The sequence below is a fragment of the Schistocerca serialis genome, chromosome 3, assembly GCF_023864345.2.
Source record: "Schistocerca serialis cubense isolate TAMUIC-IGC-003099 chromosome 3, iqSchSeri2.2, whole genome shotgun sequence".
Classification (NCBI taxonomy): domain Eukaryota; kingdom Metazoa; phylum Arthropoda; class Insecta; order Orthoptera; family Acrididae; genus Schistocerca; species Schistocerca serialis.
The window spans coordinates 972,032,609-972,047,664 of record NC_064640.1 but is presented as its reverse complement, the minus strand read 5'-3'; positions in this window follow the sequence as shown (position 1 = coordinate 972,047,664).

Sequence of the window (15,056 nt, the reverse complement as noted above, 5' to 3'; positions counted from 1 at the left end):
GGAGCAACTGACAGGAGTAACTATGACTCTCTTAAGGTAGCCATATGCCTCGTCAACAGGCGAAATACATCGGCAATCTCGAGAAGCTCCCACCAGGAGTACTGTGACAGTCTATAGGTTGACAGATAATGGCGTATCGCTTCAGGGGAACTGGCTAGTGGAACCTTGAAAATGTGACTGTGGTAAAACGGGGAGCAACTGACAGGAGTAACTATGACTCTCTTAAGGTAGCCAAATGCTTCGTCAACAGGCGAAATACATCGGCAAACTCGAGAAGCTCACGGCAGGAGTACTGTGAAAGACATTAGGTTGACAGACAATGGCGTATCGCGTCAGGTGAACTGGCTAGAGGAAGCTTGAAAATGTGACTGTGGTAAAACGGGGAGCAACTGACAGGAGTAACTATGATCTCTTAAGGTAGCCAAATGCCTCGTCAACAGGCGAAATACATCGGCAAACTCGAGAATCTCCCACCAGGAGTACTGTGACAGTCTATAGGTTGACAGATAATGGCGTATCGCTTCAGGGGAACTGGCGAGAGGAAGCTTAAAATTGTGACTGTGGTGAAACGGGGAGCAACTGACAGGAGTAACTATGACTCTCTTAAGGTAGCCAAATGCCTCGTCAACAGGCGAAATACATCGGCAAACTCGAGAAGCTCCTGGCAAGAGTACTGTGAAAGACATTAGGTTGACAGACAATGGCGTATCGCGTCAGGTGAACTGGCTAGAGGAAGCTTGAAAATGTGACAGTGGTAAAACGGGGAGCAACTGACAGGAGTATCTATGACTCTCTTAAGGTAGCCATATGCCTCGTCAACAGGCGAAATACATCGGCAATCTCGAGAAGCTCCCACCAGGAGTACTGTGACAGTCTATAGGTTGACAGATAATGGCGTATCGCTTCAGGGGAACTGGCTAGTGGAACGTTGAAAATGTGACTGTGGTAAAACGGGGAGCAACTGACAGGAGTAACTATGACTCTCTTAAGGTAGCCATATGCCTCGTCAACAGGCGAAATACATCGGCAATCTCGAGAAGCTCCCACCAGGAGTACTGTGACAGTCTATAGGTTGACAGATAATGGCGTATCGCTTCAGGGGAACTGGCTAGTGGAACCTTGAAAATGTGACTGTGGTAAAACGGGGAGCAACTGACAGGAGTAACTATGACTCTCTTAAGGTAGCCAAATGCTTCGTCAACAGACGAAATACATCGGCAAACTCGAGAAGCTCACGGCAGGAGTACTGTGAAAGACATTAGGTTGACAGACAATGGCGTATCGCGTCAGGTGAACTGGCTAGAGGAAGCTTGAAAATGTGACTGTGGTAAAACGGGGAGCAACTGACAGGAGTAACTATGATCTCTTAAGGTAGCCAAATGCCTCGTCAACAGGCGAAATACATCGGCAAACTCGAGAATCTCCCACCAGGAGTACTGTGACAGTCTATAGGTTGACAGATAATGGCGTATCGCTTCAGGGGAACTGGCGAGAGGAAGCTTAAAATTGTGACTGTGGTGAAACGGGGAGCAACTGACAGGAGTAACTATGACTCTCTTAAGGTAGCCAAATGCCTCGTCAACAGGCGAAATACATCGGCAAACTCGAGAAGCTCCTGGCAAGAGTACTGTGAAAGACATTATGTTGACAGACAATGGCGTATCGCGTCAGGTGAACTGGCTAGAGGAAGCTTGAAAATGTGACAGTGGTAAAACGGGGAGCAACTGACGGGAGTAACTATGACTCTCTTAAGGTAGCCATATGCCTCGTCAACAGGCGAAATACATCGGCAATCTCGAGAAGCTCCCACCAGGAGTACTGTGACAGTCTATAGGTTGACAGATAATGGCGTATCGCTTCAGGGGAACTGGCTAGTGGAACCTTGAAAATGTGACTGTGGTAAAACGGGGAGCAACTGACAGGAGTAACTATGACTCTCTTAAGGTAGCCATATGCCTCGTCAACAGGCGAAATACATCGGCAATCTCGAGAAGCTCCCACCAGGAGTACTGTGACAGTCTATAGGTTGACAGATAATGGCGTATCGCTTCAGGGGAACTGGCTAGTGGAACCTTGAAAATGTGACTGTGGTAAAACGGGGAGCAACTGACAGGAGTAACTATGACTCTCTTAAGGTAGCCAAATGCTTCGTCAACAGGCGAAATACATCGGCAAACTCGAGAAGCTCACGGCAGGAGTACTGTGAAAGACATTAGGTTGACAGACAATGGCGTATCGCGTCAGGTGAACTGGCTAGAGGAAGCTTGAAACTGTGTCTGTGGTAAAACGGGGAGCAACTGACAGGAGTAACTATGATCTCTTAAGGTAGCCAAATGCCTCGTCAACAGGCGAAATACATCGGCAAACTCGAGAATCTCCCACCAGGAGTACTGTGACAGTCTATAGGTTGACAGATACTGGCGTATCGCTTCAGGGGAAGTGGGGAGAGGAAGCTTAAAATTGTGACTGTGGTGAAACGGGGAGCAACTGACAGGAGTAACTATGACTCTCTTAAGGTAGCCAAATGCCTCGTCAACAGGCGAAATACATCGGCAAACTCGAGAAGCTCCTGGCAAGAGTACTGTGAAAGACATTAGGTGTACAGACAATGGCGTATCGCGTCACGTGAACTGGCTAGAGGAAGCTTGAAAATGTGACTTAGGTAAAACGGGGAGCAACTGACAGGAGTAACTATGACTCTCTTAAGGTAGCCAAATGCCTCGTCAACCGGAGAAATACATCGGCAAACTCGAGAAGCTCCCATCAGGAGTGCTGTGAAAGTCTTTAGGTTGACAGATAATAGCGTATCGCTTCAGGGGAACTGGCTCGTGGAACGTTGAAAATGTGACAGTGGTAAAACGGGGAGCAACTGACAGGAGTTACTATGACTCTCTTAAGGTAGCCATATGCCTCGTCAACAGGCGAAATACATCGGCAATCTCGAGAAGCTCCCACCAGGAGTACTGTGACAGTCTATAGGTTGACAGATAATGGCGTATCGCTTCAGGGGAACTGGCTAGTGGAACGTTGAAAATGTGACTGTGGTAAAACGGGGAGCAACTGACAGGAGTAACTATGACTCTCTTAAGGTAGCCATATGCCTCGTCAACAGGCGAAATACATCGGCAAACTCGAGAAGCTCACGGCAGGAGTACTGTGAAAGACATTAGGTTGACAGACAATGGCGTATCGCGTCAGGTGAACTGGCTAGAGGAAGCTTGAAAATGTGACTGTGGTAAAACGGGGAGCAACTGACAGGAGTAACTATGACTCTCTTAAGGTAGCCATATGCCTCGTCAACAGGCGAAATACATCGGCAATCTCGAGAAGCTCCCACCAGGAGTACTGTGACAGTCTATAGGTTGACAGATAATGGCGTATCGCTTCAGGGGAACTGGCTAGTGGAACCTTGAAAATGTGACTGTGGTAAAACGGGGAGCAACTGACAGGAGTAACTATGACTCTCTTAAGGTAGCCAAATGCTTCGTCAACAGGCGAAATACATCGGCAAACTCGAGAAGCTCACGGCAGGAGTACTGTGAAAGACATTAGGTTGACAGACAATGGCGTATCGCGTCAGGTGAACTGGCTAGAGGAAGCTTGAAAATGTGACTGTGGTAAAACGGGGAGCAACTGACAGGAGTAACTATGATCTCTTAAGGTAGCCAAATGCCTCGTCAACAGGCGAAATACATCGGCAAACTCGAGAATCTCCCACCAGGAGTACTGTGACAGTCTATAGGTTGACAGATAATGGCGTATCGCTTCAGGGGAACTGGCGAGAGGAAGCTTAAAATTGTGACTGTGGTGAAACGGGGAGCAACTGACAGGAGTAACTATGACTCTCTTAAGGTAGCCAAATGCCTCGTCAACAGGCGAAATACATCGGCAAACTCGAGAAGCTCCTGGCACGAGTACTGTGAAAGACATTAGGTTGACAGACAATGGCGTATCGCGTCAGGTGAACTGGCTAGAGGAAGCTTGAAAATGTGACTGTGGTAAAACGGGGAGCAACTGACAGGAGTAACTATGACTCTCTTAAGGTAGCCATATGCCTCGTCAACAGGCGAAATACATCGGCAATCTCGAGAAGCTCCCACCAGGAGTACTGTGACAGTCTATAGGTTGACAGATAATGGCGTATCGCTTCAGGGGAACTGGCTAGTGGAACCTTGAAAATGTGACTGTGGTAAAACGGGGAGCAACTGACAGGAGTAACTATGACTCTCTTAAGGTAGCCAAATGCTTCGTCAACAGGCGAAATACATCGGCAAACTCGAGAAGCTCACGGCAGGAGTACTGTGAAAGACATTAGGTTGACAGACAATGGCGTATCGCGTCAGGTGAACTGGCTAGAGGAAGCTTGAAAATGTGACTGTGGTAAAACGGGGAGCAACTGACAGGAGTAACTATGATCTCTTAAGGTAGCCAAATGCCTCGTCAACAGGCGAAATGCATCAGCAATCTCGAGAAGCTCCCACCAGGAGTACTGTGACAGTCTATAGGTTGACAGATAATGGCGTATCGCTTCAGGGGAACTGGCTAGTGGAACCTTGAAAATGTGACTGTGGTAAAACGGGGAGCAACTGACAGGAGTAACTATGACTCTCTTAAGGTAGCCAAATGGTTCGTCAACAGGCGAAATACATCGGCAAACTCGAGAAGCTCACGGCAGGAGTACTGTGAAAGACATTAGGTTGACAGACAATGGCGTATCGCGTCAGGTGAACTGGCTAGAGGAAGCTTGAAAATGTGACTGTGGTAAAACGGGGAGCAACTGACAGGAGTAACTATGATCTCTTAAGGTAGCCAAATGCCTCGTCAACAGGCGAAATACATCGGCAAACTCGAGAATCTCCCACCAGGAGTACTGTGACAGTCTATAGGTTGACAGATAATGGCGTATCGCTTCAGGGGAACTGGCGAGAGGAAGCTTAAAATTGTGACTGTGGTGAAACGGGGAGCAACTGACAGGAGTAACTATGACTCTCTTAAGGTAGCCAAATGCCTCGTCAACAGGCGAAATACATCGGCAAACTCGAGAAGCTCCTGGCACGAGTACTGTGAAAGACATTAGGTTGACAGACAATGGCGTATCGCGTCAGGTGAACTGGCTAGAGGAAGCTTGAAAATGTGACTTAGGTAAAACGGGGAGCAACTGACAGGAGTAACTATGACTCTCTTAAGGTAGCCAAATGCCTCGTCAACCGGAGAAATACATCGGCAAACTCGAGAAGCTCCCATCAGGAGTGCTGTGAAAGTCTTTAGGTTGACAGATAATAGCGTATCGCGTCAGGGGAACTGGCTCGTGGAACGTTGAAAATGTGACAGTGGTAAAACGGGGAGCAACTGACAGGAGTTACTATGACTCTCTTAAGGTAGCCATATGCCTCGTCAACAGGCGAAATACATCGGCAATCTCGAGAAGCTCCCACCAGGAGTACTGTGACAGTCTATAGGTTGACAGATAATGGCGTATCGCTTCAGGGGAACTGGCTAGTGGAACCTTGAAAATGTGACTGTGGTAAAACGGGGAGCAACTGACAGGAGTAACTATGACTCTCTTAAGGTAGCCATATGCCTCGTCAACAGGCGAAATACATCGGCAATCTCGAGAAGCTCCCACCAGGAGTACTGTGACAGTCTATAGGTTGACAGATAATGGCGTATCGCTTCAGGGGAACTGGCTAGTGGAACCTTGAAAATGTGACTGTGGTAAAACGGGGAGCAACTGACAGGAGTAACTATGACTCTCTTAAGGTAGCCAAATGCTTCGTCAACAGGCGAAATACATCGGCAAACTCGAGAAGCTCACGGCAGGAGTACTGTGAAAGACATTAGGTTGACAGACAATGGCGTATCGCGTCAGGTGAACTGGCTAGAGGAAGCTTGAAAATGTGACTGTGGTAAAACGGGGAGCAACTGACAGGAGTAACTATGACTCTCTTAAGGTAGCCATATGCCTCGTCAACAGGCGAAATACATCGGCAATCTCGAGAAGCTCCCACCAGGAGTACTGTGACAGTCTATAGGTTGACAGATAATGGCGTATCGCTTCAGGGGAACTGGCTAGTGGAACCTTGAAAATGTGACTGTGGTAAAACGGGGAGCAACTGACAGGAGTAACTATGACTCTCTTAAGGTAGCCAAATGCTTCGTCAACAGGCGAAATACATCGGCAAACTCGAGAAGCTCACGGCAGGAGTACTGTGAAAGACATTAGGTTGACAGACAATGGCGTATCGCGTCAGGTGAACTGGCTAGAGGAAGCTTGAAAATGTGACTGTGGTAAAACGGGGAGCAACTGACAGGAGTAACTATGATCTCTTAAGGTAGCCAAATGCCTCGTCAACAGGCGAAATACATCGGCAAACTCGAGAATCTCCCACCAGGAGTACTGTGACAGTCTATAGGTTGACAGATAATGGCGTATCGCTTCAGGGGAACTGGCGAGAGGAAGCTTAAAATTGTGACTGTGGTGAAACGGGGAGCAACTGACAGGAGTAACTATGACTCTCTTAAGGTAGCCAAATGCCTCGTCAACAGGCGAAATACATCGGCAAACTCGAGAAGCTCCTGGCACGAGTACTGTGAAAGACATTAGGTTGACAGACAATGGCGTATCGCGTCAGGTGAACTGGCTAGAGGAAGCTTGAAAATGTGACTTAGGTAAAACGGGGAGCAACTGACAGGAGTAACTATGACTCTCTTAAGGTAGCCAAATGCCTCGTCAACCGGAGAAATACATCGGCAAACTCGAGAAGCTCCCATCAGGAGTGCTGTGAATGTCTTTAGGTTGACAGATAATAGCGTATCGCGTCAGGGGAACTGGCTCGTGGAACGTTGAAAATGTGACAGTGGTAAAACGGGGAGCAACTGACAGGAGTTACTATGACTCTCTTAAGGTAGCCATATGCCTCGTCAACAGGCGAAATACATCGGCAATCTCGAGAAGCTCCCACCAGGAGTACTGTGACAGTCTATAGGTTGACAGATAATGGCGTATCGCTTTAGGGGAACTGGCTAGTGGAACGTTGAAAATGTGACTGTGGTAAAACGGGGAGCAACTGACAGGAGTAACTATGACTCTCTTAAGGTAGCCATATGCCTCGTCAACAGGCGAAATACATCGGCAATCTCGAGAAGCTCCCACCAGGAGTACTGTGACAGTCTATAGGTTGACAGATAATGGCGTATCGCTTCAGGGGAACTGGCTAGTGGAACCTTGAAAATGTGACTGTGGTAAAACGGGGAGCAACTGACAGGAGTAACTATGACTCTCTTAAGGTAGCCAAATGCTTCGTCAACAGGCGAAATACATCGGCAAACTCGAGAAGCTCACGGCAGGAGTACTGTGAAAGACATTAGGTTGACAGACAATGGCGTATCGCGTCAGGTGAACTGGCTAGAGGAAGCTTGAAAATGTGACTGTGGTAAAACGGGGAGCAACTGACAGGAGTAACTATGATCTCTTAAGGTAGCCAAATGCCTCGTCAACAGGCGAAATACATCGGCAAACTCGAGAATCTCCCACCAGGAGTACTGTGACAGTCTATAGGTTGACAGATAATGGCGTATCGCTTCAGGGGAACTGGCGAGAGGAAGCTTAAAATTGTGACTGTGGTGAAACGGGGAGCAACTGACAGGAGTAACTATGACTCTCTTAAGGTAGCCAAATGCCTCGTCAACAGGCGAAATACATCGGCAAACTCGAGAAGCTCCTGGCAAGAGTACTGTGAAAGACATTAGGTTGACAGACAATGGCGTATCGCGTCAGGTGAACTGGCTAGAGGAAGCTTGAAAATGTGACTTAGGTAAAACGGGGAGCAACTGACAGGAGTAACTATGACTCTCTTAAGGTAGCCAAATGCCTCGTCAACCGGCGAAATACATCGGCAAACTCGAGAAGCTCATATCAGGAGTACTGTGAAAGTCTTTAGGTTGACAGATAATAGCGTATCGCTTCAGGGGAACTGGCTCGTGGAACGTTGAAAATGTGACAGTGGTAAAACGGGGATCAACTGACAGGAGTAACTATGACTCTCTTAGGGTATCCATATGTCTCGTCAACAGGCGAAATACATCGGCAATCTCGAGAAGCTCCCACCAGGAGTACTGTGACAGTCTATAGGTTGACAGATAATGGCGTATCGCTTCAGGGGAACTGGCTAGTGGAACCTTGAAAATGTGACTGTGGTAAAACGGGGAGCAACTGACAGGAGTAACTATGACTCTCTTAAGGTAGCCAAATGCTTCGTCAACAGGCGAAATACATCGGCAAACTCGAGAAGCTCACGGCAGGAGTACTGTGAAAGACATTAGGTTGACAGACAATGGCGTATCGCGTCAGGTGAACTGGCTAGAGGAAGCTTGAAAATGTGACTGTGGTAAAACGGGGAGCAACTGACAGGAGTAACTATGATCTCTTAAGGTAGCCAAATGCCTCGTCAACAGGCGAAATACATCGGCAAACTCGAGAATCTCCCACCAGGAGTACTGTGACAGTCTATAGGTTGACAGATAATGGCGTATCGCTTCAGGGGAAGTGGGGAGAGGAAGCTTAAAATTGTGACTGTGGTGAAACGGGGAGCAACTGACAGGAGTAACTATGACTCTCTTAAGGTAGCCAAATGCCTCGTCAACAGGCGAAATACATCGGCAAACTCGAGAAGCTCCTGGCAAGAGTACTGTGAAAGACATTAGGTTGACAGACAATGGCGTATCGCGTCAGGTGAACTGGCTAGAGGAAGCTTGAAAATGTGACTTAGGTAAAACGGGGAGCAACTGACAGGAGTAACTATGACTCTCTTAAGGTAGCCAAATGCCTCGTCAACCGGAGAAATACATCGGCAAACTCGAGAAGCTCCCATCAGGAGTGCTGTGAAAGTCTTTAGGTTGACAGATAATAGCGTATCGCTTCAGGGGAACTGGCTCGTGGAACGTTGAAAATGTGACAGTGGTAAAACGGGGAGCAACTGACGGGAGTAACTATGACTCTCTTAAGGTAGCCATATGCCTCGTCGACAGGCGAAATACATCGGCAATCTCGAGAAGCTCCCACCAGGAGTACTGTGACAGTCTATAGGTTGACAGATAATGGCGTATCGCTTCAGGGGAACTGGCTAGTGGAACGTTGAAAATGTGACTGTGGTAAAACGGGGAGCAACTGACAGGAGTAACTATGACTCTCTTAAGGTAGCCATATGCCTCGTCAACAGGCGAAATACATCGGCAATCTCGAGAAGCTCCCACCAGGAGTACTGTGACAGTCTATAGGTTGACAGATAATGGCGTATCGCTTCAGGGGAACTGGCTAGTGGAACCTTGAAAATGTGACTGTGGTAAAACGGGGAGCAACTGACAGGAGTAACTATGACTCTCTTAAGGTAGCCAAATGCTTCGTCAACAGGCGAAATACATCGGCAAACTCGAGAAGCTCACGGCAGGAGTACTGTGAAAGACATTAGGTTGACAGACAATGGCGTATCGCGTCAGGTGAACTGGCTAGAGGAAGCTTGAAAATGTGACTGTGGTAAAACGGGGAGCAACTGACAGGAGTAACTATGATCTCTTAAGGTAGCCAAATGCCTCGTCAACAGCCGAAATACATCGGCAAACTCGAGAATCTCCCACCAGGAGTACTGTGACAGTCTATAGGTTGACAGATAATGGCGTATCGCTTCAGGGGAACTGGCGAGAAGAAGCTTAAAATTGTGACTGTGGTGAAACGGGGAGCAACTGACAGGAGTAACTATGACTCTCTTAAGGTAGCCAAATGCCTCGTCAACAGGCGAAATACATCGGCAAACTCGAGAAGCTCCTGGCAAGAGTACTGTGAAAGACATTAGGTTGACAGACAATGGCGTATCGCGTCAGGTGAACTGGCTAGAGGAAGCTTGAAAATGTGACTTAGGTAAAACGGGGAGCAACTGACAGGAGTAACTATGACTCTCTTAAGGTAGCCAAATGCCTCGTCAACCGGCGAAATACATCGGCAAACTCGAGAAGCTCATATCAGGAGTACTGTGAAAGTCTTTAGGTTGACAGATAATAGCGTATCGCTTCAGGGGAACTGGCTCGTGGAACGTTGAAAATGTGACAGTGGTAAAACGGGGATCAACTGACAGGAGTAACTATGACTCTCTTAGGGTATCCATATGTCTCGTCAACAGGCGAAATACATCGGCAATCTCGAGAAGCTCCCACCAGGAGTACTGTGACAGTCTATAGGTTGACAGATAATGGCGTATCGCTTCAGGGTAACTGGCGAGAGGAAGCTTAAAATTGTGACTGTGGTGAAACGGGGAGCAACTGACAGGAGTAACTATGACTCTCTTAAGGTAGCCAAATGCCTCGTCAACAGGCGAAATACATCGGCAAACTCGAGAAGCTCCTGGCACGAGTACTGTGAAAGACATTAGGTTGACAGACAATGGCGTATCGCGTCAGGTGAACTGGCTAGAGGAAGCTTGAAAATGTGACTTAGGTAAAACGGGGAGCAACTGACAGGAGTAACTATGACTCTCTTAAGGTAGCCAAATGCCTCGTCAACCGGAGAAATACATCGGCAAACTCGAGAAGCTCCCATCAGGAGTGCTGTGAAAGTCTTTAGGTTGACAGATAATAGCGTATCGCGTCAGGGGAACTGGCTCGTGGAACGTTGAAAATGTGACAGTGGTAAAACGGGGAGCAACTGACAGGAGTTACTATGACTCTCTTAAGGTAGCCATATGCCTGGTCAACAGGCGAAATACATCGGCAATCTCGAGAAGCTCCCACCAGGAGTACTGTGACAGTCTATAGGTTGACAGATAATGGCGTATCGCTTCAGGGGAACTGGCTAGTGGAACGTTGAAAATGTGACTGTGGTAAAACGGGGAGCAACTGACAGGAGTAACTATGACTCTCTTAAGGTAGCCATATGCCTCGTCAACAGGCGAAATACATCGGCAATCTCGAGAAGCTCCCACCAGGAGTACTGTGACAGTCTATAGGTTGACAGATAATGGCGTATCGCTTCAGGGGAACTGGCTAGTGGAACCTTGAAAATGTGACTGTGGTAAAACGGGGAGCAACTGACAGGAGTAACTATGACTCTCTTAAGGTAGCCAAATGCTTCGTCAACAGGCGAAATACATCGGCAAACTCGAGAAGCTCACGGCAGGAGTACTGTGAAAGACATTAGGTTGACAGACAATGGCGTATCGCGTCAGGTGAACTGGCTAGAGGAAGCTTGAAAATGTGACTGTGGTAAAACGGGGAGCAACTGACAGGAGTAACTATGATCTCTTAAGGTAGCCAAATGCCTCGTCAACAGGCGAAATACATCGGCAAACTCGAGAATCTCCCACCAGGAGTACTGTGACAGTCTATAGGTTGACAGATAATGGCGTATCGCTTCAGGGGAACTGGCGAGAGGAAGTTTAAATTGTGACTGTGGTGAAACGGGGAGCAACTGACAGGAGTAACTATGACTCTCTTAAGGTAGCCAAATGCCTCATCAACAGGCGAAATACATCGGCAAACTCGAGAAGCTCCTGGCAAGAGTACTGTGAAAGACATTAGGTTGACAGACAATGGCGTATCGCGTCAGGTGAACTGGCTAGAGGAAGCTTGAAAATGTGACTTAGGTAAAACGGGGAGCAACTGACAGGAGTAACTATGACTCTCTTAAGGTAGCCAAATGCCTCGTCAACCGGCGAAATACATCGGCAAACTCGAGAAGCTCATATCAGGAGTACTGTGAAAGTCTTTAGGTTGACAGATAATAGCGTATCGCTTCAGGGGAACTGGCTCGTGGAACGTTGAAAATGTGACAGTGGTAAAACGGGGATCAACTGACAGGAGTAACTATGACTCTCTTAGGGTATCCATATGTCTCGTCAACAGGCGAAATACATCGGCAATCTCGAGAAGCTCCCACCAGGAGTACTGTGACAGTCTATAGGTTGACAGATAATGGCGTATCGCTTCAGGGGAACTGGCTAGTGGAACCTTGAAAATGTGACTGTGGTAAAACGGGGAGCAACTGACAGGAGTAACTATGACTCTCTTAAGGTAGCCAAATGCTTCGTCAACAGGCGAAATACATCGGCAAACTCGAGAAGCTCACGGCAGGAGTACTGTGAAAGACATTAGGTTGACAGACAATGGCGTATCGCGTCAGGTGAACTGGCTAGAGGAAGCTTGAAAATGTGACTGTGGTAAAACGGGGAGCAACTGACAGGAGTAACTATGATCTCTTAAGGTAGCCAAATGCCTCGTCAACAGGCGAAATACATCGGCAAACTCGAGAATCTCCCACCAGGAGTACTGTGACAGTCTATAGGTTGACAGATAATGGCGTATCGCTTCAGGGGAAGTGGGGAGAGGAAGCTTAAAATTGTGACTGTGGTGAAACGGGGAGCAACTGACAGGAGTAACTATGACTCTCTTAAGGTAGCCAAATGCCTCGTCAACAGGCGAAATACATCGGCAAACTCGAGAAGCTCCTGGCAAGAGTACTGTGAAAGACATTAGGTTGACAGACAATGGCGTATCGCGTCAGGTGAACTGGCTAGAGGAAGCTTGAAAATGTGACTTAGGTAAAACGGGGAGCAACTGACAGGAGTAACTATGACTCTCTTAAGGTAGCCAAATGCCTCGTCAACCGGAGAAATACATCGGCAAACTCGAGAAGCTCCCATCAGGAGTGCTGTGAAAGTCTTTAGGTTGACTGATAATAGCGTATCGCGTCAGGGGAACTGGCTCGTGGAACGTTGAAAATGTGACAGTGGTAAAACGGGGAGCAACTGACAGGAGTTACTATGACTCTCTTAAGGTAGCCATATGCCTCGTCAACAGGCGAAATACATCGGCAATCTCGAGAAGCTCCCACCAGGAGTACTGTGACAGTCTATAGGTTGACAGATAATGGCGTATCGCTTCAGGGGAACTGGCTAGTGGAACGTTGAAAATGTGACTGTGGTAAAACGGGGAGCAACTGACAGGAGTAACTATGACTCTCTTAAGGTAGCCATATGCCTCGTCAACAGGCGAAATACATCGGCAATCTCGAGAAGCTCCCACCAGGAGTACTGTGACAGTCTATAGGTTGACAGATAATGGCGTATCGCTTCAGGGGAACTGGCTAGTGGAACCTTGAAAATGTGACTGTGGTAAAACGGGGAGCAACTGACAGGAGTAACTATGACTCTCTTAAGGTAGCCAAATGCTTCGTCAACAGGCGAAATACATCGGCAAACTCGAGAAGCTCACGGCAGGAGTACTGTGAAAGACATTAGGTTGACAGACAATGGCGTATCGCGTCAGGTGAACTGGCTAGAGGAAGCTTGAAAATGTGACTGTGGTAAAACGGGGAGCAACTGACAGGAGTAACTATGATCTCTTAAGGTAGCCAAATGCCTCGTCAACAGGCGAAATACATCGGCAAACTCGAGAATCTCCCACCAGGAGTACTGTGACAGTCTATAGGTTGACAGATAATGGCGTATCGCTTCAGGGGAACTGGCGAGAGGAAGCTTAAAATTGTGACTGTGGTGAAACGGGGAGCAACTGACAGGAGTAACTATGACTCTCTTAAGGTAGCCAAATGCCTCGTCAACAGGCGAAATACATCGGCAAACTCGAGAAGCTCCTGGCAAGAGTACTGTGAAAGACATTAGGTTGACAGACAATGGCGTATCGCGTCAGGTGAACTGGCTAGAGGAAGCTTGAAAATGTGACTTAGGTAAAACGGGGAGCAACTGACAGGAGTAACTATGACTCTCTTAAGGTAGCCAAATGCCTCGTCAACCGGCGAAATACATCGGCAAACTCGAGAAGCTCATATCAGGAGTACTGTGAAAGTCTTTAGGTTGACAGATAATAGCGTATCGCGTCAGGGGAACTGGCTCGTGGAACGTTGAAAATGTGACAGTGGTAAAACGGGGATCAACTGACATGAGTAACTATGCCTCTCTTAGGGTATCCATATGTCTCGTCAACAGGCGAAATACATCGGCAATCTCGAGAAGCTCCCACCAGGAGTACTGTGACAGTCTATAGGTTGACAGATAATGGCGTATCGCTTCAGGGGAACTGGCTAGTGGAACCTTGAAAATGTGACTGTGGTAAAACGGGGAGCAACTGACAGGAGTAACTATGACTCTCTTAAGGTAGCCAAATGCTTCGTCAACAGGCGAAATACATCGGCAAACTCGAGAAGCTCACGGCAGGAGTACTGTGAAAGACATTAGGTTGACAGACAATGGCGTATCGCGTCAGGTGAACTGGCTAGAGGAAGCTTGAAAATGTGACTGTGGTAAAACGGGGAGCAACTGACAGGAGTAACTATGATCTCTTAAGGTAGCCAAATGCCTCGTCAACAGGCGAAATACATCGGCAAACTCGAGAATCTCCCACCAGGAGTACTGTGACAGTCTATAGGTTGACAGATAATGGCGTATCGCTTCAGGGGAACTGGCGAGAGGAAGCTTAAAATTGTGACTGTGGTGAAACGGGGAGCAACTGACAGGAGTAACTATGACTCTCTTAAGGTAGCCAAATGCCTCGTCAACAGGCGAAATACATCGGCAAACTCGAGAAGCTCCTGGCAAGAGTACTGTGAAAGACATTAGGTTGACAGACAATGGCGTATCGCGTCAGGTGAACTGGCTAGAGGAAGCTTGAAAATGTGACTTAGGTAAAACGGGGAGCAACTGACAGGAGTAACTATGACTCTCTTAAGGTAGCCAAATGCCTCGTCAACCGGAGAAATACATCGGCAAACTCGAGAAGCTCCCATCAGGAGTGCTGTGAAAGTCTTTAGGTTGACTGATAATAGCGTATCGCGTCAGGGGAACTGGCTCGTGGAACGTTGAAAATGTGACAGTGGTAAAACGGGGAGCAACTGACAGGAGTTACTATGACTCTCTTAAGGTAGCCATATGCCTCGTCAACAGGCGAAATACATCGGCAATCTCGAGAAGCTCCCACCAGGAGTACTGTGACAGTCTATAGGTTGACAGATAATGGCGTATCGCTTCAGGGGAACTGGCTAGTGGAACCTTGAAAAT